Below are 27095 nucleotides of genomic sequence, written 5' to 3' on the forward strand. Positions count from 1 at the left end.
GTCAAGCACTGGAAACCAATAGCGAAGGTAGTGCTTGGTGTATAGTAGGGGCATGATGAATAAAGAAAATCAATAGATTATTTTCGGTTCTATTTTCTTAATTTTCTACCTAATAAATTTCACCTAATTTGCTTTTCCTACTATTAACATGGGTATGTAATTTAGAGGGTTAGTTTATCTATTGATTTAGATTGTTCTGAACTCGATCTTGTGGTTGTGCATAATTGAATAACCGAAAAACTTGTGCCTTTGAGATGTTGGAGCCACTGTTTTCTGGCAGTGCAAATATGTGGATCTAGAATTTGTTTTATCCCTATTGGTAGTTTGGTTTTCTGACAATTCATTTTTGTTACTGCTCGAGTAATATATTTCTCATTCATTATGGGTAGATTGGAAGAAACCAGAGCCTACATCTACTTTTGATAGATTATAAAGAGGCCGGAGCCTACATCTACATCACCAAAACATATTTGTTCTGGTAATAATCTTTTTATACTGCTTCATTCCTAGAAACAATGGCTTCTATGTCTTTTTATGTAGCAAAAATATTTATAAGCTGATATATTGTAGAGTAATTTTGATGATCAGTACTCTATGCTATTTCACATCCAACCTAAGGACTTTGAACTTTATAACCATCTAACATCTTACCGCGCCCACTCTCGCCTTCTGCTTGACGGAATGCCAACCCTGGCCTGACAAAGAGTACATAGATTGCTTCAGAGGTCGAAGATGTTGTAGGAATCATCACTTCAGGTCGTGCCACAGTTAGATTAATTTCAAGACTGAGGCCATGCGGTGCTGCTAGCCAAAGCAAATTATATGGGTTTGAACACAAGAACATATCTCTAATTTTATGGCATTTTCGTATTGATCTGGTAATGTTAGATTGATTCGATGTGTTCCTGTGTTCTCTGCTTTTGCTATTGGTTATGGTCAAGGATCTAGATGCTGTGGAGCGGTCTGAGGGGTGGCGTTTCACGGACCGTCATGACGCTGCGCTCCAGCTAAACCTACTCCAGCTCCACGACGCTGACCAGGTACGTCTCTCGCCGTGTCGTGCCTTGACATGCCATGTTTTGACTCCGACGGTTAGCTTGTTACCAGTTAAAGACGATATATTATTTTTGAGATCATCAGATCAATAAGAAACACATTTCAATGTCATGGCAGTTAGCAGTGTCACAACTAGCATTTTTTAGAACAAGTGTTAGAATTTTTTGGTGGGGAACAATCTCATATCTCCATGACGAGTTCAGCTGAATGCCAATAGTTCTAGGATACAACAGCTTCTGTATGAGATAGTTCCTGCCCACCTAAAAATCTATTGAATTTGCCTAATAACCTGATACCCAGAGTCCCAGAGTGACCTCCATTGGTAAATTACAGATCTCTCATCCGCCTAAACACCTGAATGCCATTGTGATTGTTTCACAGTTCAAAATCTTCTGTACGGTGAACTGCTATCTGAAATATAAACTTCGTAATTTAGTACTTGCATTCATAATCTTGATTGTTGAGCTCTTTTTTCTGTTTCAAAAAATTTAGTACTTGCATTCATAGTGACATTGATGCATTAATGTATACATTTTTATTTTCATATATAGGCTTTTGATCATCTCGACATGTTAAAGAAGAAATGCTTCTAGCTGTAAAGGAAAGGAAGGCAAATGTAATGCTAATGATAGTGATTTAGTAATTTGCGAGATACTGAGCTGATATTGATGTCAATTATTACATTGTGTTGTTCGTTTTCGTAGATCATCTTATGCAATTATTTGTGTGCTGTCGCAACACACAAGTATTTGAATCTCACGGTAATGACAAAGCTTCTTATCCACAAGTTTTGAATCTCACAGTGATCATCTTACTTTGTGGATGTTAGGCTGGACATGGGAGTCAGTAAAGTGATCTTGAGAACTGCTGCAGTCAACAGTGATCATCTTACTTTGTGGATGTTAGGCTGGACATGGGAGTCAGTAAAGTGATCTTGAGAACTGCTGCAGTCAACAGTGAGTAAGAGAGCTTGGCTTTTAAGGTATGTACAACCCACTAATCATTGACTAACGTTCTATTTTGTTAAGCCTGACCATCAACCCAGAAAAAGCAACAGCCTACTAATCCATTGGTTTTAGATGAATATCTTGTAGATCTATTGTAGGCGTCGCTAATACCTTCATCAAACTGAATATTTCTTCCCAGCTGTCAGATCAGCTGTTGCTTTTTCTGGGTTGATGGTCAGGCTTAATGTTAGTTTGCCGCATCAAGAAATATTATGTAATATTGATTGTCGAGTTCTTTTTTCTGTTTCAAAAAATGTAGTACTTGCATTCATAGTAACATTTGGAACCTTGCTGTTAGTGCCTTTTCTTATCTTGTCAATGTGTCCTTCTATCTTGTATTAGTTTGCTTTCGTTTTTACATTAACTAGAATACATGCTCTGGTTCTGGTTTCCTCTTTTTATGCTACAGGCTTGGTTAGCTACCATATCACTCGCTATCTACAAGGTCAGTTTGCCGCATCGAGAAATATTATGTAATATTGATTGTCGAGTTCTTTTTTCTGTTTTAAAAAATTTAGTACTTGCATTCATAGTAACATTTGATGTATTAATGTATACATTTTTATTTTCATATATAGGCTTTTGATCATCTCGACATGTTAAAGAAGAAGAAATGCTTCTAGCTGTAAAGGAAAGGAAGGCAAATGTGGATTGGGTACCCCTCTGCCCCGGATCGCCGCCCCTGCCCTCGATCCACCGTAGTCGACGGCCACCTCCCATCTACACCAGGACCAGGAGGCTCATGCTGCAGAGGTACAATACCCTAGATCCCTCACCCTCTTCCTTTTATTCTTTCTGGTGTGGTCCAAGAATACTGGAGCAATCACCACGCTGCCTATATGTCAGCCAGGGTAGTCCAACTCAAACTGATTGAGAGTGGGCTCCCATGCAAACAATTTTTTTCCCTTTTTCTCAAGCTCACAACAGTCCTCTGCTGTGATTCCAAATGGAGCGTACCTTCATCGCCATTAGGCCTGACGGTGTTCAAAGAGGCCTGGTTAGTATTAGCAACTGTCACAGCACCATAGTTTCTTTAGATGCAATTCTGGATCCTAATAACCAGTTTCAGTTTGCATGTACTCTGTTCTTTCATGTCATATTCTTGACCATGTAGCAATTATTAATTTGTAATTTCTCTGGACATGGTGATATAGGAATTCAACACTTCTTCCATATAGCTAATAGATGAAATTGTTGTGGCTTGCGACACAGTTTCAAAGCACCATAGTTTCTTCCATATGTCTATTTGGTATATCAAATAACCATCTACTGCTTCTATGCAATTGCATGTTACAAGTTTCTAATGCTTCTACTGCTTCTATTGCTGCCTTGTGAAAAAATCAGATCGTATACGATTTTTTGCTCACACTCAAATTGATTAGACAAAATTAAACTCATATAGTTCGCTGGTTTCAAAGTTTTTATATCTGTGATTTGTGCTGAAAAAAGGTTCTGCCTTTTCTGCGGATTTTCTAGACGTAAATTTTAGTATCATTTGCAGTTGTAACTGAATTTGCAAACTGAGAATCGTTTCGTTTCATCAGGAAAGCCAGCACGTGGACATAATCACAACATTGTTTCATCAGGTAAGTTATCCTTATGTTACTTAGATGGTAATGAATCATTTTACAAAGACGATCTGGAATCTTCTAGGCAACACTGAAACAAAACGTATACGATCTGAAAATCTGAATTCCAAGGTTTTATTTTACCTTGGATATATTTGCTCATTATTATCAATTCCTCTATATTATGAAAATCTGAAAGAACATGGAACCTGAAATTGTTGTCTGGTGGCTGATTTTCATTTTCGAAGGCTGGTACATAGCTCTGTTTTGACTCCATACACCAAGGTATTTAGACATCCGGGTCCTCCCTTGAATCCTTACTATCATGGTTATCTTGTGTCGTCTCTAGATCAAACTGAATTGTGTATAATGCATAGAATCGAGGGAGCCATCATCCGTGGGAGTAAGACTCTAGCCACACAATTGCTTTAATGATCTAGCTTGCTACATAAGGTCGTGATTGTCAAGTCGATGAATAATAATAAAGTTTATCTTGCTTTTATATTTATAAGATCAAACGCCACAAATGATTTGCTTTCCGAAACAGCGGCTGCAATATCTCATCCCCTAACTCATGACATCACTGCAGGTTCCTTCGACGCAGACTGCGCAAGCATAGGTATTCATCCCTCCTCGAACAACTTGCCTGCACCACATGACTCTGAGAGAATTTCTAACCAAGGTAGTGCAGCAGCACCAGGTGTGTAATTTTCAAATCGCACAAATGTTCTTGTCACACGAGTAGAAGTGGTAGTCCTAAAAACGAGAATACAACCAAATGATGGAGCTCAACGGGAAGTGCAGACTCGGTTCTATTCCTGATCCAAGGTACATTCTTGGCATTGAAATGTGAATCTTGAGTTATGTGGCACATTTCAATCTTCTCGTGCCTTGATATTCTTTTTGAAAATTTGCAACTGTTTTCTGGACGACCATTTTTGCAGGGAGGTTGCAGGATGTCTGTTGCATATGTTGCTCCAACAAAGTCGTCCTATGCTATGTCTCATCACTGAATATCACCGGGGTCCAAGAAGCAGAGCCTCCACGCCACGGAGGTCACCTTCCTTGTCCCAGCTTCAAAAGCATATCTGCATTTTTTCCTCATCCTTAGAATCGTCTCCCCTTTCGTTTATGGCTTCCAAAGCGATGAATTTTTAGATCCGGGTCTCTCTCTCTCTCTCTGATGTGTATTTTTGAGTGAGAAAGATTGATACTATTTGGTTAGAATTGCTATTATGTCATAATCATGTAAATAAAATCAATCTCAAATGTTTTACTGTTTTAATCCTGACATATCCGTACTGTGGTTAGAATTCATTACAAATTATCCATTGAGAACTTAACAGATGACATTTTATGGGGTTATTGATATGCATTTGAAACCTTTTAAAAACATATTGATATGCATTGGATAACCACCCCAAAATAGGAACAACATCTCCCCCTTTCTCCAAGTTTCTATCCAATGAGTAGTGTACGATGAGATACATGGATATGCCATGACCGCGATCAATCCTTTCTTGGATGACAGTGCACCCTGGGATCACGTGTTTGTTGATGAGTTTAGTTACTTAGGTATTGATGACTTTGCCCTGAACAGAAATTTTATTCGGATTCATTTCAGTGAGCTCCTAATTATGTTCTACTCACATCTCTCTGCAGGGTGCAAGAACTGTGCTACGTGTGTTCTAAGGTCTTCCAGATTGAAGAAGATTTCAGACAGGCAAGAGTTTATGACCAAGCAGGCAACACTGAACTGATTCAAGAAGCCATTAATTTGTGACATGATATCAGAAAGCTAGAAGTTTAAAGTTGGCATTCATACATGTCCTTAATGACATAAGCCAACTTAATTTAATTTTTACCAGCCGCAAGGAACTAACTGTTACATATTATAGTTAAACTTAATTTTTATGAGCTACAATTCATTTGAAACATGATTACCCTTTATTATTTTTTACGCATTTGGTTTTATAACCGTGGTGGTCTCATGTATGATTATGCATATTTAGATAACTTATTCCCATTCTGTTATAATGTGTGGAGTTGCCAGATGTGTGACAAACCAGTTCTCTAGGTTGCTCCTAATAGGCACTCCTTTGATGTAACCTTTATCATCTTTTGAGTTCTGACGGTGTAGAGTAGAGGTGCCTGGTGATTGCCTCTTTGTAGATACTCTTCCTATTGCATGTGTATAAACTTCAGAGAGACTAGATTTGGGTTTAGTCATTTCATGTATTTAGTTCATTTATTAAGTTCACGATTTAGTTTAGTTTTGTATTGGTTGTTTCCAAAGAATTTGTAAGATTTTAAGGTCGATAGTATATATGATATTTGATTTATATATTCGTTGTGCACTGATATTTTATCGAATATTTTGTATACCGTTGCAACGCACGGGCATATACCTAGTATATATATATATATATATATATATATATATATATATATATATATATATATATATATATATATATATATATATATATATATATATATATATATATAGAGAGAGAGAGAGAGAGAGAGAGAGGTTTGAAACAGACTTGATGAGGAACTGTTGGGTGGTTGTTTTTTTCTACATTTCCCTAAATTAAGGATTGGCCGGATTAGGATTATTGAGAGTTGGTGGAGATGCTCTAATAAGTCGCTGCTAAAATTAGCTTAATACATTCAAACAGATTAGCTAAAAGTAAAATTTATATTTTTAGCAAATTAGTTAATAGTTAGAGCTAACTAATTTCACTAGCAATTTTTAGTTAACTAAGACCGTATTCAGCAGTTGACCTATATGGTCATATAAAAACACTGTTGTACACTGTAAACTGCACTGTTCGTAGAGTGTAGTTTAATGGAACGTTTGACATAGCTCCCACATCTCCGCTCCCAAAGAGAATCACTCTCGCAGAGCCAAACGGTAAAAATTTGAATTGCTCCATGGCATAAGTGAAGTGAATCTAGTCTCTATTTTGTACAAGGAAATGGGAGCCAAAAAATCTGCTTTCCACTACTCACAACCTAATCCCCACTTTCTAATCCCTCGGGAATCACTTCATAACATGTTTTCGTCAAATAAATTGACTTCTGCTAGAGAATCACTTGAAATCACTCTATTAGAGAATCAGCTACCGGAGCTAGAGAATTATGGAGCTGACCTATGCTAAAGGAGAGCCCTAAATATGTGTATGAGGATATGTATGTTGATAGAGATACCCTAACTATTAGCTCTCTAGTTCGGTATTAGTATTCAAATACGAAATGACACACATTCATATTTTTTGGACGCAAATCCGTGGACAGACGATGTCGTAGCTAGCCAGCTAGGTACGCGTGGTAGCCTGCGGCAGCATTGAACTACTAACCGCGCAATTTTTTCAGTACCCAAGCGTGCTGCTTGCGTACGTACGGGTGGCTCGCTGTCTCACTCTACTAGTCTTGTAGTGGTACTGTGGTATATGTGGGCGGGTTGTGGCATACGATCCCAGTCCGGCCAGGACAGCTCTATCTACAAATTCTGTGCAACCGTACGTACGTGTGGAAATACATGCATGCAGCTAGAGATGGCCAAACGGGCCGCCCGGCCCGGCCCGGCCCGGGCCCGGTGAAGCCCGGCCAAAAACCGGGCCGGGCCTGCTGTGCCATCGTGCTCAAGTTTCTGTCCAAGCCCGGCCCGCAGCGGGCCTAAACGGGCCGGGCCGGCCTGTTTAGCACGAAAAAACGGGCCGAAAACGTGCTAAACGGGCCGGTAAGCACGTTTTAGTGTAAAAAAACCGGGCTTAACGGGCTTAGAGGTAAACGGGCCGTGCCGGGCTAGCCCGCCGTGCCTAGTTACCTGTCCAAGCCCGCCCGCTTATTCTACCGTGCCGGGTTCGGACCGGGCCCAAAAACCGGGCTTCGTGCCGGGCTCACGGGCCTCGTGCTTTTTGGCCATCTATACATGCAGCTCTCTAGTTTGGAACGTATAATTGAAAAATGCTAGCATATGAAAAATGTTTATATGCAAAATACAGGAATGGAAAACACAAGAAATTTATAAGAATGTGTGTTTGTGTTTGGATCAGGGGAAACACAAGAAACATGATGTTTGAACGGCATAGAAAACAAGGAAACAAACCAAACAATGGTTCGATCAATAACTCATATCAATCTATATATATGAATAGTAACTAACCGTTCATTTTTTTCTTTGTGTTTTTTTTCTCAAATCCAAAGGGACCGCCCTTAGTTTGTTGCGCAACACACAGAAGACTTGGAGCCTGTCCAATGAATAGATACACCTTTCCTCTCTAGTCCAGTATACCAGCATATGAGCCGGCAAGCTAGCCGCCCCTGCACAGTGATATCATTCATTCTACACAGTAACTGATTGATCCTTGTGCAGTTGTGCTGATCACGAGATCACCGCTAGTCCCTAATAAGTGACATATTTTAAAGACACTCCATTGTATGACGCAGCTTTTTAGGTGTCACTTGTGTATACAAAACCGATCAAGAGGTTCTACGTTGTAGATGTCCTTAATATAACATAATAAAATCATATTATTCTTTATTAGGGCATATACAACCCTATTTAATATAAAATATGTTGACATATCTTAATTGAAAAATACAAGAGACGAGCATAATCTCAGGGTTGTACATGCTTTTAATTAGTAGTTATATATTGATCGGTAATTATTCCAATAATATATTAATTATAGTGACAGGGATACATGAAATGGGTAAATGCGAGGAGATTTTGAGAAAAATAAATAGACCAGTAGACCATCCAATATGCTAGAGATTGATTCATTTATAGCTAAATTATTGAGCTAATAATCTATTTATATAGTATTACATCCGTTCATAAATATATGACACAATTGTTTTTTTGTTAAAAAAAACATTGACCACTCGTCTCATTCAAAAAAAAGTTATCATTTATTTTGTTGTGATTTTTTTATCACTTACGGTAGTATGTGTTTGATTTAAAAGTTTATATTTTTGAACAAATAGTTTGAATAAGACAAGTGATCAAAGTTTTCGAAAAAAAATCAACGGTGTCATATATTTGTGAATGAATGTAGTAGAGTTTAGGAGGGTGACTAAAGGATCCAGACGTCTATTTATCATAAAAATCGGTGTTTTATATAGTAGAGATAAGTGATACTGTTTTTAAACTTAAAAATCGTCGAGCACATGATTGCTCTGTAGAGACTTGTCTCCCTATCTCTGTTTACCCAGTTGCCCTTTCTTCCCGGCCGGACCCTATCTGCACCTACACAAACCTAAGGTCCTTCCTCGCGTTCCATAGGTCTGCCGAGCAGCAGCTAGCAATGAGAGAGAATGAATTGTAGTACTACTCCTACTACCATGCTTGTCTTGTTAGGCCATCAAGTGCTTCTTGTTACGTATACTACAGTAATGCAAGACGAGAGGAGAGCTGAACTGCAACTGCTAGTTGCAACAGCAACACTCAGGGATGAGATGATCGTTGAGAGAACACTAGACTTGGGGAGCAGTTGCTACCACCATCGTCAGTGCAAGAGTCTAGCTGCATGCAGTTAGATCCAGACGATGAGTGAGAGCAGGGAGGAGAAGTTCCTATTCTGCTGGGTTGCTGGGGGTCTAGAGCTGCAGGTGTCTGTCAGGGAAACCAATGATGCCTTGAGCTTAAGCAATAATCCCAGGGCCAGCTTGGAAGAAATTAAAGAGCTCTTGGTCGTAGTAGACTAGTAGCTCCGAATTGAATGGACCGATTTATGGCTAGCAACCATGAACCATATATAGCAGAAGGACCTCACCCACCGAGTAAGCAGAAGCTCTATACTGACAGTTCTAATTCTATTTGCAATATCGTTGTTCAGTACCGTCAGTTTATTTTCACTTACACTCGATAACCGAAACCGACTTTAAAAGATAGAACCCACCGTAAGCTCTGAGTTATTGACTCGTCCCCTCCCAAAATAAATCAACTTGTACGTTTATTCTAAGACGAAGCCATTTGAACTACGATTAACTTTATATATAGAAAGGAATGCTAACATATGTAACAGCCTTTGTTTGAGGTACTATTTTTTTTTTTGGCTAAGGTAGCTAAGGAACAAGTATCCTTATTATCATGAATGCACACGTTCTGAGACCCGAAAAATCGGTCGAGGTTAGACTAGCCTCAGCCTTGACCAATTAAACGGGTTGAGGCGGCTAGACATTGGGTCGCAAACACGCCTTACGTGAACTCGATGGTAATCAAACGAGGATTAGATCCCCAGGAGATTCAACATGAAATACACCGGCTGGGTATAGAGAGATACATGAGACAATATAGGGGACAAATTTGAGGTTACATACAAAAAAGACAGTAGTTCAATAGTGCAGTGGCTACTCCACACACCATGACACACAATCGTTTCTTCTTTTACTGAATTTCTGTTCGCTTTGGATTAAAGTCGACTGTATAGATTGTTGCAGTTGTAATCATAAAGATAAAAATAATATAGAAAATATTAGAAGACATCACAGATTAACCAAGCCAACAGACCGGACTGTTGTGCACGGATAATCAAATCGTGTGGCGATTGATGAGAATGGATGGATGGATCGGACGAGTAGCCGGTCCATCGGCAGACACAGCCAGAGAAAAGCACCTATCAAATCGGGTTATGTTAGCGTAGACCGTAGGTGGTGTACGTAGAGGATTTCGCGTCCCCAATCATGGCGAGGCCGGCCGAGGGGGGAGGGGAGATACCGAGAAGGAGACGGCCGCGCCCGCGCGTCTGCTGCGTAGAGGAGTACTACTACTACTACTACGTGGCTTCCCGAGGCTACACTGAAAACTGTAACCGATCCCTGGATTTCGATCTCTCTGCATCGTCTCCACGTCGTATCATTTCTTGTCCTGCCGGGCCGGCCGTCTGCTGCTGCTGCTCCTGCGTTTCTTGAGGCTAGCCGGTAGCATAGATAGAGATGCAAGTCTTCCGATCCACACACGGAACGGGATGCGTCTGAAAACGAGAGGGGGTGCAACGGCAATCGAACAAGAGGACTAGATCGGGACGAGAGGGATCGAGCCAAAGCCACACGGGGCATGAACAATATTCCCTCCGGTTTCCTATTAGTTGTCGTTTTGGATAAGGTTCGAGTCAAACTTATAAAATTTTGACTACAAATAACTATTTTGTTATTTAGTTTTGGAACCTAATATTTATATGCACCAATTTGTCATAAAAAGTACTTTTATAAAAGTATAAATGTATTAAGAGTTCATTTGTATTTTAACAAAAAACATTGGTCAAAGTTATATTTTGGAGACCGTGTCGTTGTCTTAAACGACAACTAATAGGAAACCGGAGGGAGTACGCAAACGAGGAGTGAGAAGATAGATGATCCTCGAACCAAACAAGACGCGTGGGAATCAGTAGTATTCAAGGTGTATTCAGAGCGACCGGAGAAAGGCGTAGAGCCGCCTCCGCTCTCTAGCAGTAGTACGTGTGAATCAGTAGGCCTGTATCTACGGACTACGCGTAGTGACCTGTTTTGTTTTGGGCCGTGGGCTCGGCGTGTGGCTAGCGACGAATCCATTCTAGGCCTGCATTGCAGGCAGCAGGCGTCCGGACACCGCTCCCTGCTCCACTCCGGGACTACTATTATCTACTACGGAGTGTCGGAGTCGAGTGTCCATTACACGAGTCTGTACCACACAGCAGTACGGAAAACACGGCAGCAATCTTAAAACGTTAGTTGTTTGCTCTCACTTTCCCAAAAACAAACAAAAATAGAAGGAAGAAAAATCGCAATATCTCGAGTGTACTAAGCAAATCGGGGTGTTGAAGAGGAAAAAAAGGTTATATTCGGAAGAAAAAAAACTAAACATAAAAACGACTTAGCTTATTGATGTTCTAGGAGTTAGGTATGTTCATTTCATTTTTCAAGTTGGAGTCGGTAAGTACCAATGCAAAGGACTTTGGTGATAACGAATAGCCCCTCCCGTACATGTGATAGCTTTTGTCTGTCCTTTGTGGTATGAAACTTGACCACAATGCTTCTAGAATGAACGTGACGTTTGTGGTATTTCTCATCGCTAACCATAAATAATGGTGCGCGCGCAAGTACCAATGGTTTGAGGGTCTCTAAACTTACTTCTCTTGTTAGGGGTAACCTAGAACAAGTGTTATAGCAACAGTCTCACTAACTTAAACACTTCGTAAAACACCTCAGCTAATCACCAATTGATTCTATTGAGCACTTGGGTGTCTAAGAGCTCTAGATAGAGTCTCAACTTACTTGTATTATTCCTCATCTACGACACTTGGAAAATGGTCGGTTGGGTGGTATTATAATCCCCCAAGACAAATATATATATATATATATATATATATATATATATATATATCCGTTAGAAGTGCAACAAATTTTTTTTGCGTTGCACTAGACATGTCTGGTGTACCACTTGACACGTTCGATGTCTTTCACATCAGCTAGCCATTGCAACTAGCTATTGGAAATGTGCATACTTCTATGTGCCACAAAGGACATGTCTCGTGTTCCACCGGATATGTCTGATGTCGTTCAACTCATATAGCAGTTAGAAACTTGTTGTTGCCGACTCCCCGCGTGCCCTGCACGGTGTCTCATGTCTGATGCACATTGAGGTGTCATGTGCACTCAATCTTGAGTCCAATCTTTAGTTGATCCACATTACCCATATGGAGTGACATCCAGTGTGTCATTAGTCACGTTCGATGCTCTATGACGTGCTGAATTCTTCGTGTGTTTGTGTTTCTTCTCTTGACTCTTGCCTGATCTTAACAAATTTTCAACGACTATTCATATGTCTTCTTTGAGGTGTTGTTCACCTTGATCAACTTGTTACCTTTTCTCCAAGTTCACGCTGCATAATCTGAACTATAAACGTAAACACTACCAAACAAATTAGTCGATGTCCATTTTCCTTACAAGCACCACCTCATTAAGGGTTCTTTGGTTTAGTTTTCTGATCTAGATTTACTATAAAAAAACCTTGAATGCCAACCAAAGATGTATGCTAGGTGAAGAAATGGTTAAAAATCTACATAATTCTCTAGTTCAACCCATAATCTTCTTCTACCCATTTTTTCCTGATTTATACCATCCAAACTTTCCAAAATATTACTCATTTACCATTGTTTGTATGATTGAATCATTTTCTTTTCTATTCATAGCCCCCACTCATTGTCGTTCAACTCCCACCAGGCGACATGTTCTATCTATGGCTAGGGTTGCTATCGTCTCTCTGCATTGACTCCGGTGATCACTGTACTCATGTGACATCATCTCTTCAACACCTCATCATCCCCTACTTCAATATTCTATCCTCATGTGACATCACCTCTTCAACACCTCATCATCCCCTACTTCAATATTCGGTGACAACGAGTTTATATCCTCATGGAAGACAGTTGTCGGCGTTTCGAGACAGGGGGTCCCTAAGCCGACGAGTGAGTGTGCTGCGTGCCCCAGCCCAGATGGGTCGAGCGCGTGGGCGAGCGCGGAGGGGGGAGAGGCGAGGCGGCCGGAGCCGAGCGTGAGAGAGGTGGAAGTCCCGCGGCCTTCGTGTTCGTCCCGCGCCCAGGTCAGGTGCGCTTGCAGTAGGGGGGTTACAAGCGTCCACGCGGGTGAGGGAAGCGAGCGGCCCCAAGAGAGCGCCTGTCCCGTCCTCGGTCCCGCGCGGCCAACCTTCTCTGAGAAGGCCCTGGTCCTTCCTTTTATAGTCGTAAGGAGAGGACCCAGGTGTACAATGGGGATGTAGCAGAGTGCTACGTGTCTAGCGGAGGGAGAGCTAGTGCCCTAGGTACATGCCGATGTGGCAGCCGGAGAGATCTGGGCATCCTGCTGGCGTGATGTCGTGGCTATCGGTGGTGCGGCGGAGCCTGATGGAGGGACAGCTGTTGGAGCGGTCGAGTCCCTGCTGATGTTGTCCTGCTGCCGTAAGAGAGCTGGGGGCCGCCGTCGTCATAGAGCTCGTGGAGCGCCATCATTGCCCCTCTGGCGGAGCTGGCCGGACGAGACGCCGGTCTTGTTCTCCGTGACCCGAGTCGATTCGGGGTAGGGTGATGATGACGTTTCCTGTTGACGTGGCGGTCTGTGCTCTAGGCAGGGCGACGTGGGGTTTCCTCCGAAGCCGAGGTTGAGTCTTGCCTTCAGTTGCCGTGGCCGAGCCCGAGCCAGGGGGTCGGGCGAGGCGGAAGTCGTCCGGCCGAGGCCAGGGCGGAGTCCGAGCCCTGGGGTCGGGCGAGGCGGAGTTTCGTCGTCTTCCGGGTCTTAGCCTGAGTCCGAGCCCTGGGGTCGGGCGGAGCGGAGTTCGCCGTCTTCCGGGTCTTAGCCCGAGTCCGAGCCCTGGGGTCGGGCGGAGCGGAGTTCGCCGTCTTCCGGGTCTTAGCCCGAGTCCGAGCCCTGGGGTCGGGCGGAGCGGAGTTCGCCGTCTTCCGGGTCTTAGCCCGAGTCCGAGCCCTGGGGTCGGGCGGAGCGGAGTTCGCCGTCTTCCGGGTCTTAGCCCGAGTCCGAGCCCTGGGGTCGGGCAGAGCGGAGTTCGCCGTCTTCCGGGTCCTAGCCCGAGTCCGAGCCCTGGGGTCGGGCGGAGCGGAGTTCGCTGTGGCGCCTTTGGCAAGGCCTAATTGCCTGTCAGACTCACTCTGTCGAGTGGCACTGCAGTCGGAGTGGCGCAGGCGGCGCTGTCCTTCTGTCAGACTGGCCAGTGGAGCGGTGGAGTGACGGCGGTCACCTCGGCTCTGCCGGGGGCGCGTGTCAGGATAGAGGTGTCAGGCCACCTTTGCGTTAAATGCCCCTGCAATTTGGTCAGTCGGTGTGGTGATTTAGTCAAGGTTGCTTCTGAGCGAAGCCAAGGCCTTGGGCAAGCCGGTGATGTGTCCGCCATAAAAAGGGGGCCTCGGGCGAGACGGAAGTCTCTCGAGGTCGGCTGCCTTCGGCCGAGGCTAGGCTCGGGTGAAGCGCGATCGAGTCACTCGTGTGGACTGATCCCTGACTTAATCGTGCCCATCAGGCCTTTGCAGCTTTATGCTGATGGGGGTTACCAGCTGAGAATTAGGCGTCTTGAGGGTACCCCTAATTATGGTCCCCGACAGTAGCCCCCGAGCCTCGAAGGGAGTGTTAGCACTCGCTTGGAGGCTTTTGTCGCACTTTTTTGCAAGGGGACCAGCCTTTCTCGGTTGCATTTCGTTCCGGTGGGTGCGCGCGAGCGCACCCGCCGGGTGTAGCCCCCGAGGCCTCGGAGGAGTGGTTACACTCCTTCGAGGTCTTAATACTTCGCTTAACGCTTCGGCTGGTCTGGTCGTTCCCTCATGCGAACTGGCCGTAGCCCGGGTGCACGGTCGGGGCCCAAGCTCTCGGGCTGGTATGTTGACGCTGTCAACGATTTGGCCGGAGCCGGTTTTTGCGAGAGCAGCCCCCGAGCCTCTGCACAGGGCGAGAGGACGATCAGGGACAGACTCGGCTTTTTACATACGCCCCTACGTCGCCTTTCCGCAAGGAGGAGGGGGGGAGTGCGCCATGTTACCCTCGATGGGCACCGAACATGGTGTCTCCGGTGAGCTGCAAGCGGGTAATCCGAGTGGACGTCCGTGCCCCGTTCGTTGGGGGTCGGCTAGGGGCCCAGAGGCACGCCCAAAAGTACCTGCGGGTGACTTGCCGGACCCGGTCCCCTGGCGACGGGGTCCGAGGGCTCGATGCCTCCCTCCGATGGGATTCCGTTACAAGATCGTTCCCGCTGGTCTCGGATATGTCCTAGGGTACCTCGGGAGCGCAGCCCGAGCCTCGGTTATGTATCGAACGTACCCCTGGTCATCCCTCGCTCGGTGTCTGAGGTGACTGTGAACCCTTCGGGGGCCAGCCTTCGAACCCCTGATCAGTAATGGGCGCGGAGCCCGAGTAGCCTGAGGCGGCCGTGGAGCCCTTCGGAGGGCCGGCCTTCGAACCCCTGACCAGTAGTGGGTGTCGGGCCCACGCGATCTGAGGCGGCTGTTGAACCCTCGGGGGGCCAGCCTTCGAACCCCTGATCAGTAATGGGGGGCGCGGAGCCCGGTTCCTTCGCGGAGAAGGATCCCTCTCGGGGTATCCCCCTTCCCCGGTCCCTGTTGCAAGAGATAGAGAAAGAGGAAAACGGAAAAGGATACGAAATCAGACGACGTGGCGTACCTTTTCTGACGCGGTTATTAAGGCGAAGGTGAAGCGTCGCGCGCTCCTTCTGCCAGAAGCGCCGCGTGTCCCGCCGCGGAGTTAATGCGACGGGGCGAGTGGTTGGCGGGGCGGCCGCTACGCGTGTGCGAGCCGTTTCGAGGAACGGCTGTGCCGCTTCGCGTTTTTCGAATCCTGTATCCGGCCCAGGCGGCGTGCTGGAAACGGTTTCGCCCTGGCCTTCATATACTCGAGAGGGGGCCCGGTGACGGTTCTTCACTCTGCTCCCTTCTTTTCCCTTCAGGTTTTCGCCACCCGGGAAACTTTAGCCGGAGGAGAGGGAAACCGCCTTCCCTGCCCCCCGCGCCGCCATCTTCTCCATCTTTGGTGATGGCGGACCGAGTGACCATAATCCCCCCGCGCGATCCGTGGCCCTTCTCCATGGTGACGGCGAGCGATCTGGAGGAGCTGGTCGGCGAAGGTCTGCTCCGCCCCCTCACCGACAAGCAGCGTCCAGAGTGGATTCCTCCCGTGGGCGGAGCCGCTCCGTCCCCACCACCGGGGTATGTTGTGAGCTTCGTCTCCTTCCATGAGCGGGGATTTGGTGCGCCGGCGGGCCGCTTTATGCGGGCCATCTTGTTCCACTACGGGGTGGAGTTGCACAACCTCTCCCCCAACTCCATCTCGCAGGCCGCTATTTTCGTAGCGCTATGCGAAGGGTACTTGGGGATTGCTCCCCATTGGGATTTGTGGACTTACTTCTTCTTCGCCGAGCCTTTCGCCTTGTCGACGGGGGAGAGGAGGATCCGCGCAGCGATGCGGGGCGGCGGCTGCATTCTCTTGTTGAGGCAGTCGCGGGCGTTGCAGTACATTCCTGCCATTCTCGCGTCTTCGAACAAGGGGTGGCAGCGCCGGTGGTTCTACCTCCGGAACGACGGTGAGTTGCTCCCACCGTTTTCCCAGCGAGTAGTTACAGCTGCCACCGACGCCTGGCGCCACGGGACCCCGCACGAGAGGCAAAAAAATCTCGAGCCCCTTCTCCAGGCCCTGAAGGAGTTGCGGGAGGGGGGACTTACTGCTGCGGGAGTCATCGTCGTCGTCATCGTCGTCGGGCGTCTCCGGCGACGGCTCCCTCGGGAGTCCGTCCCTCTCCTGCTGGCGGCGGCGCTTCTCTAAGGCGTCCCGAGCCCGCCTCCGCTCGCGGGCCCAGGCCTTCTCCGCGTCCTTCTTTTTCTTCCTCTCCTCCGCGGCAACCCGCCGCGCTGCACGGTCCACCGCGTCCTCCGGAACCCGTGGCAGGGAGGGTTTGTGACACCCCACATCCAAAGTCACGCACCCCTGATCGGGGCGCATCCGAAGCTGGGAGTATGCGTGGGGGTCCGGCTTCCCCATCGCGGCCGACACCCGCCATGTTGAGCCGCCTGCTCGGGCCGGATTCCCGGAGGTGCCCCTGGACCTCGGTGCCGCCCGAGGCTGGGTCGGGCTTTGCTGTAGACGTCGTCGATGCCGAGGGTGCTACGGCTCCCTTCGGCGTGAAGACCCGAGCCTGCAGGATCAGATCATCTTGTAGCGTGCGCTTTCTGCGGCCGCCGAGGCCAGAAGAACACGCCCTCGCCGCGCTTGCGAAGCTGCGTCCTTTTTTCCTCTTGTTTCGAGCATCTGGACTCTGTCGGTAATAGGGATGTTTGTGTGAGCGAGAGTTGCTTTTCGCGGAAGGGACGAGTGAGGTATCCGTATCCCAGAGGCGTGGGAATCCCTCGGCTCGGTCGGCCTTGCCGCTTACGCGTACTTTCACCCGTCCATGAGGCCCTGTCCCCGATTTAGTCGAGAAAGCTTGAAGGACTGCTTCGGCAGGAGAGCTTCCGAACGTGATGACTCGTTCGGTCCACGGAGTCGCTTTATCCGAGCGCAAGTTACTTATCGCAGAAGGGGACGAGTGAGGTATCCGTATCCCGGAGGCGTAGGAGTCCCTCGGCTCGGTCAGCCTTGGCTGCTTACGTGTACCTCGTCGTTTCCAGGATCCGCTTCCCAAAGTAGTCAAGAAGCACGGAAGAAATCCTGCTAAAAAGAGGTCCTTTTTCGAGGAAAAAATTCGACGCAGAGGGGGTCTCCCCCCTTTTAGCCCCCGAGGGAGGGTCGGGCTTTGCCGAGGCTAGGCCGACCCTTCCTTGACAACTAAACTTTGCGTAGGTGCGAGGTATGTGAACAACTTGAAAACATCTTAAGGGTAGAAGCGACGTAGCTGTTTGATGTTCCAAGCGTTGCCGTAGATCTCGCCTTGACTGTTGGCCAGCTTGTATGTTCCGGGCTTCAGAACTTTGGCGATGACGAACGGCCCTTCCCAGGGGGGCGTGAGCTTGTGCCTCCCTCGGGCGTCTTGTCGCAGCCGAAGCACCAGGTCGCCCACCTGGAGTTCTCGGGACCGGACCCCTCGGGCGTGGTAACGTCGCAGGGACTGTTGGTACCGCGCCGAGTGTAGTAAGGCCCTGTCCCGAGCTTCCTCCAACTGGTCCAGCGATTCCTCTCGGCTGGCTTGGTTGCTTTGCTCGGTGGAGGCCCTCGCCCTTGGGGAGCCGTATTTCAGGTCAGTGGGCAGGATAGCTTCAGCCCCGTAGACCAGGAAAAACGGCGTGAAGCCCGTGGCACGACTCGGCGTCGTCCTTAGGCTCCAGACCACTGAGGGGAGTTCCCTCATCCATCGCCTGCCGAACTGGTTGAGGTCGTTGTAGATCCGAGGCTTGAGCCCTTGTAGAATCATGCCGTTGGCACGCTCTACTTGCCCATTCGACATGGGATGAGCCACGGCGGCCCAGTCCACCCGGATATGGTGATCCTCGCAAAAATCCAAGAATTTTTTGCCGGTGAACTGGGTGCCATTGTCGGTGATGATGGAGTTCGGGACCCCGAAGCGATGGATGATGTTGGTGAAGAATGCCATCGCCTGCTCGGACCTGATGCTGTTCAGAGGTCGGACCTCGATCCACTTGGAGAATTTGTCGATGGCGACCAGCAGGTGCGTGTAGCCCCCGGGCGCCTTTTGCAAGGGACCGACGAGGTCCAGACCCCATACAGCAAAGGGCCAGGTGATGGGTATTGTCTGCAGAGCCTGAGCGGGCAGGTGTGTCCGCTTCGCATAGAATTGGCACCCTTCGCAGGTGCGGACAATTCTAGTGGCGTCAGCCACCGCCGTTGGCCAGTAGAAGCCTTGCCGGAAAGCATTTCCAACAAGGGCTCGGGGTGCTGCGTGGTGGCCGCAAGCCCCCGAGTGTACTTCTTGCAGCAGTTCCCGACCTTCGGCGATGGAGATGCATCGCTGGAGGATGCCCGAGGGGCTGCGATGGTAGAGCTCCTCTTCGTCGCCCAGCAAGACGAATGACTTGGCGCGTCGCGCTACCCGCCGAGCCTCGGCTTGGTCGAGGGGTAGCTCTCCTCGGCGGAGATATTGCAGGTACGGGGCCTGCCAATCTTGGTCTGGCGTGGCCCCGCTCTGCCCTTCCTCGACGTTCAACGCCCCGCCCTCGGGGGCCGAGAGTACCTCGGGCTGGGCCGAGGGTGCCTCGGGCTGAACCCAGGGTACCTCGGGCTGAGCCGAGGGTACCTCGGGCTGAGCCGAGGGTACCTCGGGCTGAGCCGAGGATACCTCGGGCTCGGGCGCGTCGTCGAGCTTGACGGAGGGTTGATGCAGATCCCGGGAGAAGACGTCCGGGGGGACTGTCGTTCGCCCCGAGGCTATCTTCGCCAGCTCGTCTGCGGTTTCGTTGTAGCGCCGAGCGATGTGGTTGAGCTCGAGCCCGAAGAACTTGTCTTCCAGGCGCCGAACCTCGTCGCAGTAGGCCTCCATCTTCGGGTCGCGGCAGTGGGAGTTCTTCATGACTTGGTCGATGACGAGCTGCGAATCACCGCGGGCGTCGAGGCGTCTGACCCCTAGCTCGATGGCGATCCGCAATCCGTTGACCAGAGCTTCGTACTCGGCCACATTGTTGGACGCCGGGAAGTGGAGGCGCAGCACGTAGCGCAAGTGCTTTCCGAGGGGCGAGATGAAGAGCAGGCCCGCACCGGCCCCCGTCTTCATCAGCGACCCGTCGAAAAACATGGTCCAGAGCTCCGGTTGGATCGGAGTCGTTGGTAGTTGGGTGTCGACCCATTCAGCCACGAAATCCGCCAACACTTGGGACTTGATGGCCTTCCGAGGGGCGAACGAGATCGTTTCGCCCATGATCTCCACTGCCCACTTTGCGATCCTGCCCGAGGCCTCTCGGCACTGGATGATCTCCCCCAGGGGGAAGGATGACACCACAGTCACCGGATGGGACTCGAAGTAGTGTCGTAGCTTCCGCCTCGTCAGGATCACAGCATACAGCAGCTTTTGAACTTGTGGGTAGCGGATCTTAGTCTCGGACAGCACTTCGCTGATGAAGTAAACCGGCCTCTGAACGGGCAATGTATGCCCTTCCTCCTGCCTTTCGACCACAATCGCGGCGCTAACCACCTGAGTGGTCGCGGCGACGTAGACCAAGAGGGTTTCTCCGTCCGCCGGCGGCACCAAGACTGGCGCCTTTGTAAGGAGCGCCTTTAGGTTGCCGAGGGCTTCCTCGGCCTCAGGGGTCCAAACGAAACACTCGGCTTTCCTTAAAAGGCGGTACAGGGGCAGACCTCTTTCGCCGAGGCGTGAGATGAAGCGGCTCAGGGCCGCGAGGCATCCCATGACCCTCTGTACCCCTTTTAAGTCCTTGATGGGCCCCATGCTGGTGATGGTCGCGATCTTCTCCGGGTTGGCCTCGATGCCTCGCTCAGAGACGATGAACCCTAGGAGCATGCCTCGGGGCACCCCGAAGACACACTTCTCAGGATTAAGCTTGACTCCTTTCGCCTTGAGACACCGGAATGTCACTTCAAGGTCGGAGAGGAGGTTGGGAGCCTTCCGTGTCTTGACTACGATGTCATCGACGTAGGCCTCGACTGTGCGACCGATGTGTTCGCCGAACACATGGTTCATGCACCGCTGGTACGTCGCGCCTGCATTCCTCAGGCCGAACGGCATGGTGACGTAGCAGTACATGCCGAACGGCGTGATGAAAGAAGTCGCGAGCTGGTCGGACTCTTTCATCCGGATCTGGTGATACCCCGAGTAGGCATCGAGGAAGGACAGGGTTTCGCACCCAGCAGTGGAATCCACGATTTGGTCGATGCGAGGCAGAGGGTAGGGAACCTTCGGACATGCTTTGTTGAGACCAGTGTAGTCTACACACATCCGCCATTTCCCCCCTTTCTTCCTCACAAGCACAGGGTTGGCAAGCCATTCGGGATGGAATACCTCTTTGATGAACCCTGCCGCCATTAGCTTGTGGATCTCTTCGCCAATCGCTCTGCGCTTCTCCTCGTCGAATCGGCGCAGTGGCTGTCTGACGGGTCGGGCTCCGGCCCGAATATCCAGCGAGTGCTCGGCGACATCCCTCGGTATGCCGGGCATGTCCGAGGGACTCCACGCAAAGACGTCGGCGTTTGCGCGGAGAAAGTCGACGAGCACTGCTTCCTATTTGGGGTCGAGCCCGGAACCGATCCGGATCTGCTTGGTGGTGTCGCCGCTGGGGTCGAGGGGGACGGCCTTGACCGTCTCCGCTGGCTCGAAGTTGCCGGCATGGCGCTTCACGTCTGGGACCTCCTTGGAGAGGTTCTCCAGGTCGGCGATGAGGGCCTCGGACTCGGCGAGGGCCTCGGCGTACTCCACGCACTCCACGTCGCATTCGAACGCGTGTTTGTACGTGGGGCCGACGGTGATGACCCCGTTGGGGCCCGGCATCTTGAGCTTCAGGTAGGTGTAGTTGGGGACGGCCATGAACTTCGCGTAGCATGGCCTCCCTAACACGGCGTGGTAGGTTCCTCGGAACCCGACCACTTCGAACGTCAGGGTCTCCCTTCGGAAGTTGGAGGGTGTCCCGAAGCAGACTGGGAGGTCGAGTCGCCCGAGGGGCTGGACGCGCTTCCCAGGGATGATCCCGTGGAAGGGCGCAGCGCCTGCTCGGACGGTGGACGGATCGACGCGCAGGAGCTTGAGGGTCTCGGCGTAGATGATGTTGAGGCAGCTGCCCCCGTCCATCAGGACCTTGGTGAGCCTGACATCGCCGACAACGGGGTCGACGACGAGCGGGTATTTCCCCGGGCTCGGCACATGGTCGGGGTGGTCGGCTCGGTCGAAAGTGATGGGCTTGTCGGACCAGTCTAGGTAGACTGGCGCCGCCACCTTCACCGAGCAGACCTCCCGGCGCTCTTGCTTGCGGTGCCGAGCCGAGGCATTCGCCGCATGCCCTCCGTAGATCATGAAGCAGTCGCGGACCTCGGGGAATTCTCCTGCTTGGTGATCTTCGTTCTTGTCGTCGTCGCGGGCCCTGCCACCCTCGGCGGGTGGCCCGGCCCTGTGGAAATGACGCCGAAGCATAACACACTCCTCGAGGGTGTGCTTGACGGGCCCCTGATGGTAGGGGCACGGCTCCTTGAGCATCTTGTCGAAGAGGTTTGCACCTCCGGGGGGCTTCCGAGGGTTCTTATACTCGGCGGCGGCGACAAGGTCCGCGTCTGCGGCGTCGCGTTTCGATTGCGACTTCTTCTTGCCTTTCTTCTTGGCGCCGCGCGGAGCAGACGTCTCGGGAGCTTCTTCCGACGGGCGGCCCCGGGGCTGCTTGTCCTTTCGGAAGATAGCCTCGACCGCCTCCTGGCCGGAGGCGAACTTGGTGGCGATGTCCATCAGCTCGCTCGCCCTGGTGGGGGTTTTGCGACCCAGCTTGCTCACTAGGTCGCGGCAAGTGGTGCCGGCGAGGAACGCGCCGATGACATCCGAGTCGGTGATGTTGGGCAGCTCGGTGCGCTGCTTCGAGAATCGCCGGATGTAGTCCCGGAGCGACTCCCCCGGCTGTTGCCGGCAGCTTCGAAGGTCCCAGGAATTCCCGGGGCGCACGTATGTGCCCTGGAAATTGCCAGCGAAGGCTTGGACCAAGTCGTCCCAGTTGGAAATCTGCCCCGGAGGCAGGTGCTCCAACCAGGCGCGAGCAGTGTCGGAGAGGAACAGGGGGAGGTTGCGGATGATGAGGTTGTCGTCGTCCGTTCCACCCAGTTGGCAGGCAAGGCGGTAGTCCGCGAGCCACAGCTCCGGTCTCGTTTCCCCCGAGTACTTTACGATAGTAGTCGGGGGTCGGAACCGGGTCGGGAATGGCGCCCGTCGGATGGCCCGACTGAAAGCCTGCGGACCGGGTGGTTCGGGCGAAGGACTCCGATCCTCCCCGCTGTCGTAACGTTCCCCACGCCTGGGGTGATAGCCTCGGCGCACCCTTTCGTCGAGGTGAGCCCGACGGTCGCGTCGATGGTGCTCGTTGCTGAGGTGGCCCGGGGCCGCAGGCGCGGTGTTGCGCGTGCGCCCGGTGTAGACCGAGGCTTCCCGCATGGATCGGGAAGTCGCGGCATGAGGTTCCGAGGGATATCCTTGCCTTCGGGATGCAGTGCTCTCGGCCCGCCGGGCCGCGGCGCCTTCCAGGAGATTCTTGAGTTCTCCCTGGATCCGCCGACCCTCGGTGGTTGACGGCTCCGGCATCGCGCGGATGAGCATTGCTGCGGTTGCCAGGTTCTGACCGACCCCGCTGGATGCGGGCGGTGGCCTGATCCTGACGTCGTTGGCGACGCGGTGCTGGAGACCTTGGGGCAGATGACGTATTTCTCCGGCCAGGGGTTGGCCCACCCATGCCTGTCCGACGTCCCGACGGATCGGCTCAAGCGCTCCCGTTCCCTCGTTGAGCCTGGCCTGCGCCTCGCGGACTCGCTCGAGTTGTGGGTCGTAACCCCCCGCCGGAGCGGGGACCACAGCTAGCTCCCGTGGGATGTCGGTGCGAGGCACCGGCCTAGGGAGATCACCATCCTCCGGCATGCCAAGATGGTTGCCTTCGGTGGGATTCCCTAGCTCGATGTGGAAACATTCGCGGCTTGGGCCGCAGCTCTCGTCGCCAAGGCTGCGGCTTCCATCGGAACAGTCGGACAGACAGTAGTCACATGCGGTCATGAAGTCCCGCACGGCACTGGGGTTGCCAAGTCCGGAGAAATCCCAACCGATGCTGGGGTCGTCATCTTCCTCGGACCCAGAGGGCCCGTAGGTCGAGACGTCCGTCAGTCGGTCCCAAGGCGACCGCATATAGAACCTCAATGGGGTTGCACTCGCCTCAATGAGAGCGCCCGCCAAATCGAGGTCGTTTGGCGGGTTGAGGCCGAGTCGAAATGACGCAAGATGGGAGTTAGTCGTTACCTTTTGGTCGACGAGGAGCGACGTAGTCACATCGGGGACTGGTTGCGCCGTCATCTCTGGTTCGAGGGCGACGTCCTGCAGGCTTTCCGCGAGCGCGCCGGCGTCGTCTTCTTGCTCGGGGTCGTCGTGCCGCGGGGGGACGGCGCTTGCCTCCGTCTTGAACGCGAGGTCGATGTCCGGCGTGCCTTCCGTCGGGGCGTCGAGGGCGTCGATTCGCTCGACGGCTGACGAAGCGCGGCCTCCCGTCTGGCCTTGACGGCCCCGCCTCCTCCTCCGTTGGCGGGGGAGAGAACGGAGCGAGCCCGAATGTTGCTTTTCCACCACGCGGGGTAGACGTCGTCGATTCCGCCGCCGGCGGGCGGGTTGTCGGCCGCCATTGTCGTGGTCGCACGGCGGTGGAAGAAGTATCATGTCGTTGCTGCCGTCGAAGGACATGAACTCGAGAGCCCCGAAACGAAGCACCGTCCCGGGCCGGAGAGGTTGCTGGAGACTGCCCATCTGGAGCTTGACGGGGAGCTATTCGTCAGCACGCAGCAGGCCCCTACCTGGCGCGCCAACTGTCGGCGTTTCGAGACAGGGGGGTCCCTAAGCCGACGAGTGAGTGTGCTGCGTGCCCCAGCCCAGATGGGTCGAGCGCGTGGGCGAGCGCGGAGGGGGGAGAGGCGAGGCGGCCGGAGCCGAGCGTGAGAGAGGTGGAAGTCCCGCGGCCTTCGTGTTCGTCCCGCGCCCAGGTCAGGTGCGCTTGCAGTAGGGGGGTTACAAGCGTCCACACGGGTGAGGGAAGCGAGCGGCCCCAAGAGAGCGCCTGTCCCGTCCTCGGTCCCGCGCGGCCAACCTTCTCTGAGAAGGCCCTGGTCCTTCCTTTTATAGTCGTAAGGAGAGGACCCAGGTGTACAATGGGGATGTAGCAGAGTGCTACGTGTCTAGCGGAGGGAGAGCTAGTGCCCTAGGTACATGCCGATGTGGCAGCCGGAGAGATCTGGGCATCCTGCTGGCGTGATGTCGTGGCTATCGGTGGTGCGGCGGAGCCTGATGGAGGGACAGCTGTTGGAGCGGTCGAGTCCCTGCTGACGTTGTCCTGCTGCCGTAAGAGAGCTGGGGGCCGCCGTCGTCATAGAGCTCGTGGAGCGCCATCATTGCCCCTCTGGCGGAGCTGGCCGGACGAGACGCCGGTCTTGTTCTCCGTGACCCGAGTCGATTCGGGGTAGGGTGATGATGACGTTTCCTGTTGACGTGGCGGTCTGTGCTCTAGGCAGGGCGACGTGGGGTTTCCTCCGAAGCCGAGGTTGAGTCTTGCCTTCAGTTGCCGTGGCCGAGCCCGAGCCATGGGGTCGGGCGAGGCGGAAGTCGTCCGGCCGAGGCCAGGGCGGAGTCTAAGCCCTGGGGTCGGGCGAGGCGGAGTTTCGTCGTCTTCCGGGTCTTAGCCTGAGTCCGAGCCCTGGGGTCGGGCGGAGCGGAGTTCGCCGTCTTCCGGGTCTTAGCCCGAGTCCGAGCCCTGGGGTCGGGCGGAGCGGAGTTCGTCGTCTTCCGGGTCTTAGCCCGAGTCCGAGCCCTGGGGTCGGGCGGAGCGGAGTTCGCCGTCTTCCGGGTCTTAGCCCGAGTCCGAGCCCTGGGGTCGGGCGGAGCGGAGTTCGCCGTCTTCCGGGTCCTAGCCCGAGTCCGAGCCCTGGGGTCGGGCGGAGCGGAGTTCGCCGTGGCGCCTTTGGCAAGGCCTAATTGCCTGTCAGACTCACTCTGTCGAGTGGCACTGCAGTCGGAGTGGCGCAGGCGGCGCTGTCCTTCTGTCAGACTGGCCAGTGGAGCGGTGGAGTGACGGCGGTCACCTCGGCTCTGCCGGGGGCGCGTGTCAGGATAGAGGTGTCAGGCCACCTTTGCGTTAAATGCCCCTGCAATTTGGTCAGTCGGTGTGGTGATTTAGTCAAGGTTGCTTCTGAGCGAAGCCAAGGCCTTGGGCAAGCCGGTGATGTGTCCGCCATAAAAAGGGGGCCTCGGGCGAGACGGAAGTCTCTCGAGGTCGGCTGCCTTCGGCCGAGGCTAGGCTCGGGTGAAGCGCGATCGAGTCACTCGTGTGGACTGATCCCTGACTTAATCGTGCCCATCAGGCCTTTGCAGCTTTATGCTGATGGGGGTTACCAGCTGAGAATTAGGCGTCTTGAGGGTACCCCTAATTATGGTCCCCGACAACAGTGAAGCACCACCTATCTTTTTAACTATTACTGTCGTGTGCATGCTACTCGTGTAGGGTGCCACACGCGTATTGCTGTTGAATTTGGGGTTTTCCCCTTATTTAAAAAAAAGTGTGGCCAGCCAACTGGGCCACTACAAGGCCCGGAAGCCGAGCGGCCCAGCCAGCGGACAGCACGACATGGGCACTAGTTGCCTCGGTAAGAAACCGCAGAGACGGAAGGGAGCAGATGGCTGAGCGGAGGTGGGCGGCGGCGGCAACTGCAGCTCCGTTTTCTCCGCTTCCTTGTTGAACGACCGCAGATCTCTCCCCTCTTCTCGGTAACGGACTTTCCCTCGGCTCCTTAAGTGGATCCCCTTCCTCTGTTCTCTTTCTCTTAAGGAAACGCAGAGACAGAGGGCTCTACGGTTCCATCCTATCCACTGTTCCGGCGAGAAATCTTTCGATCTGCTCGATTCCGGGTGTCCTGGTCTCGTCCATATCGTCGGCTGTGTGTTGTTCTCGGTGGTGGTGGTGTGGTGCTGTTGACGCCGTGCCTTGGTGCTGCTCGTTGATTCTCTGGTCTCTGTCCACCGTGGCCTGGTCCCTGGGCTCCCTGCTGCGCGGTGTTCGTCTTCTCGGGCTGGTGCCGTGGACGTCTCCCTCCACTACAGGAATTCTACTGATTCCCGTCGGCCAGGGTAATTCCCGTCGGCCAGAGCGAAAGCCGACGGGAATAGACTAATTCCCGTCGGCCAAAAAATAGCCGACGACCATTATTTTAATTCCCGTCGGCCCCGTCTCAAGCCCACGGGGATTAACTAATCCCTGTCGGCCCTGTGCTCTGGCCGACGGGAATAAGTTAATTC

Source organism: Zea mays, chromosome 10 (assembly GCF_902167145.1).
Source record: "Zea mays cultivar B73 chromosome 10, Zm-B73-REFERENCE-NAM-5.0, whole genome shotgun sequence".
Lineage (NCBI taxonomy): Eukaryota > Viridiplantae > Streptophyta > Magnoliopsida > Poales > Poaceae > Zea > Zea mays.